Source organism: Colobus angolensis, unplaced genomic scaffold (genome assembly GCF_000951035.1).
Source record: "Colobus angolensis palliatus isolate OR3802 unplaced genomic scaffold, Cang.pa_1.0 Scaffold706, whole genome shotgun sequence".
Taxonomy (NCBI): domain Eukaryota; kingdom Metazoa; phylum Chordata; class Mammalia; order Primates; family Cercopithecidae; genus Colobus; species Colobus angolensis.
In genome coordinates, this window is record NW_012120777.1 from 33,181 (window position 1) to 37,099 (window position 3,919).

Below are 3,919 nucleotides of genomic sequence, written 5' to 3' on the forward strand. Positions count from 1 at the left end.
CAGGATGGTCTCGATCTCCTGACCTCGTGATCCGCCCCTCTCGGCCTCCCAAAGTGCTGGGATTACAGGCTTGAGCCACCGCGCCCGGCTGGTTTATTCTTATAATTTATTTAGACTTAAAAGTAAACTTTACTGATTCTCTTGCTCACCTGTGCTTCTTATATCCCTTTTTTCCCCCCCAGATTTATTTTCTTTTTGAATATATTTTCTACACCGTGGTTTCTCAACCAGAGGTGATACAGCACTGTCTCCAAATGTGAGGCTGTCATGTATTGTCACGGGGAGGAGAAATGCTACCAGCATTTAGTGGATGGTGGTCAAGGACACTATGCAACCTGCAATGTGTGGATCAGTCTTACACAGCGAAGAACTGTCCCACCCCAAATGCCAGTGGTACCCTGTTGAGAAAGGTTAGTCTATGTGGACAGTGAATTATAAACTTTTTGAATCTGTTTTTGTGTCTTAAAATGTCTTTATGATGCCCTCCTATTCACTTGCATTTTGGCTGGTTAAAGAATGTTAAAAGAAAATTTCAAATTAAACGGAGTTTAACTGAGCAAGAAAAATTACAATTCACAAGTTGGGCAGCCTCCAGAACCACAGCAGATTCAGAGAGACTTCAGGGGATGCCTCACGGTCAGAACAAATGTATAGACAAAAAAAGGAAAGTGACATGCAGAAATTGAAAGTGAGATAAAGAAACAGCTGGATTGGTTACAGGTTGACATTTGCCTTATTTGAACACAGTTTGAGCGCTCAGCAGTGTATGAGTGATTGAAGTATGGCTGCTAGGATTGGCCAAGGCTCAGCTGCTGTTAAAGATGCATACTCCTAAGCTAGGTTTTCAATCTTGTCTGTTAAGTTAGGTTATGATTCGTCCACAAGGACTCAAATACAGAAGTACAGAGTCCTTCTCAGGCCATATTTAGTTCACTTTAACAAGAATCATAAATCCACAAGTATTTTCACCAGAAAACTGTAAAGATATTATGCTGTTTTCTTACGATGTTGCAAATGTAAAATCTGGTATCGATCTTATTCTTATTCCATCCCGTACAATTTTTTTTCACTCTGAAAACATTCCCAGTTTCCTTGTTATCCTTAGTGTCCTGAAATTCCATCACGATTTACTTACAAGTCAGTCTTTTTACATTCTTCCTGTAAATATTCACTGGTTCCTCTCAATATCAGTATTTCCAATTTCTAAGAAATTTTCTTAAATTTTTGCCTTGTTTTAGGTACTCTCCTTCCTTAATTTTCTTCTCTCCTCTAATTCATATTAAGCAGAGAGTGGAACTTTTACATCTGTCATTCATGTCTCATAACATTTTGTTCATTCTTTCCATCTATTTATTGTTTTGCACTGCATTCTGGGAGAATTACTTACCATGATATTCTGGTTCACTGATTTACTCTTGAATCCATTTTGCTATTTAACCCATCTATTGAGATTTTTGTTTCAAGAATAACATTTTTTAATTTCTAAAACCTTTATGCATTTTTTATTTTTTTAATAATGAAAGCAGTAAGCTCTGCCATTTGTCCAAGCTATATAATGATACTTAGTCCATGGTCTGGTTCTTTTTTTTTTTTAATTGAGACAGAGTCTTACTCTGTCACCCAGGCTGGAGTGCAGTGGTGCCATCTCAGCTCACTGCAAGCTCCGCCTCCCGGGCTCATGCGATTCTCCTGCCTCAGCCTCCCGAGTAGCTGGGACTAATGGCGCCCGCCACCTCGCCCGGCTAATTTTTAAATATTTTTAGTAGAGACGGGGTTTCATCGTGTTAGCCAGGATGGTCCCGATCTCCTGACCTCGGGATCCACCCTCCTCAGCCTCCCAAAGTGCTGGTATTACAGGCGTGAGCCACTGTGCCCGGCCTGCAAACTCATTTCTTAACTGTACATGGATTCTCCTTCATCATACAACATCCAGATCTGTGGAACTGAACCAAACCTGGAAAATGGGCAATAGGCTTCCACTGTCAGATACATATATGCCAGATTCAGAGATTCTATCTTCACTTTTAAAAATTTGAATAGACGGCCGGGCGCGGTGGCTCAAGCCTGTAATCCCAGCACTTTGGGAGGCCGAGACGGGCGGATCACGAGGTCAGGAGATCGAGACCATCCTGGCTAACACGGTGAAACGCCGTCTCTACTAAAAATACAAAAAAACTAGCCGGGCGAGGTGGCGGGCGCCTGTAGTCCCAGCTACTCGGGAGGCTGAGGCAGGAGAATGGCGTAAACCCAGGAGGCGGAGCTTGCAGTGAGCTGAGATCCGGTCACTGCACTCCAGGTGGGCGACAGAGCGAGACTCCCCCTAAAAAAAAAAAAAAAAAACAAAAACAAAAAACAAACAACAAAAAAAATTTGAATAGACAAGACTTTGAGAGTTGACAAAGTCACCTTGACTTGTCATTCTCTGCCCCTCCCTATTAAGTACAATTATAAATACTAGGAATAGTAAAAGGAACAGCTACAGGAGAATTCTGAAAGGTGGTAAGAGGAAGGTGAATCTGTCGGGGCCTCGGTTCTGGAGGAACAAAATACAACCCCCATGCAACAAGAGAGGCGATCCAGGCTCAGCAATTCCCAACTCCCAGTGTAGTAATAGAAGGTGGCTCAAGTAGGCTCATTCTTCTGCAACAAATGAGAATTCTGCCAGAAACAGCAGGCAAGCAGAGGAGAACCAGCAATGGAGATGGGTTGATTAGAAGCCCTGTTAACAGTAAGCTGCAGAAAGCTCTACTTTTTCACCAAGTGTGAGACACCGTTTTCTCTACCTCTGTACTCCTCTCCTTCCACCCATGTTCCGAAGCACTTGGTTGAGGGCACTAGCAAGTGGAATTGCCAAAATTCAACTCTCCAGTTCTTTCCCACAAAGAATGCAACTCACTTCCTCCACCAGAGACACTGCACAGCCAAGGGCACAGGGAGGGGGATTCACACTGCAATGTGCACTTGGCCAGGGAAGCACTCTGCCCCTGTCGGACGGAGACTCCATTCATTCACTTAGAGATACAGACAACTGATCCTGGGGAAGCTCCATCAGGAACCAGTAGGAGCCCCAGTGGAATGATATTTTTTAAAAAAGCAAACTAAAATAGCTCTGCAAAACTGAAAATTAAATTGTCATAGGAGTCACATCCTTCAAATTAGGTCCAGACTGGCATGCTGAATCCAAAAAGGTGAATGCTTACTAAAATTAAACAAAATGTAAATAGAACCCAGATTTCCTAACATCATATAAAAAATGTGCAAGACACAGGGAAATGGGAATTGAAATGACAAAATGCAATCAACTGATGTTAACAGTGAAATAAATCACGTCGGAATTATCTGACAACAATTTCAAAGCAACCAGCATAAAATGGTTCAACAAGTAATAAAAAAATTATCTTAAATGAAAAAATGGAATATCCTAGCAAAGAGATAGGAGTTATAAAAAAGAAACAAAATTCATTCATGAAACAGATAAATGCGATAACAGAAATTAACAGCTTGTTAGGTGGGCTCAGTAAGAGAGGGTGGAAGGCAGGAGATATGATCAGTGAACCTGAAAATGCATAGAATTTCCATAATCTGAAAAACGGAGGAAATAGACTGAAAATAATGAACAGAACTTCACAGACCAATAACAAAAGATCCAACATTAATGTTATCAGAGTTGGGGAAGAAGAGGAGAAAGTGAGTGGGGCTGAAAGAGTATTTGAAGAAATAATGGGTAAACATTTCCCAAATTTGGTAAAAGAAATACACTCAGATTCAAGAAGTTTAATATATCCCAAATAGTATGAACCCAAAGAAATACACATCAGGACACATCATACTAAACTTCTGAAAAGATAGAAAGAAAATATTGAAAGCAGGCACAGAAACATGACTTGTTATCTTTAGGGGCACATCAACTGGAATGACA

The 3,919-nt window shown here is 41.1% G+C and overlaps 1 long non-coding RNA gene across 1 annotated transcript in view; it reads left to right on the plus strand.

The window, feature by feature from the left end:
• LOC105501374 overlaps window positions 1–600 on the plus strand; it is an 8,040-nt gene extending 7,440 nt beyond the window's left edge. The window contains exon 3 of the long non-coding RNA XR_001000183.1: window positions 183–600. This is a non-coding gene — a long non-coding RNA (uncharacterized LOC105501374). The remainder of the gene's footprint in view (window positions 1–182) is intronic.
• Window positions 601–3,919: the final 3,319 nt, after the last annotated feature.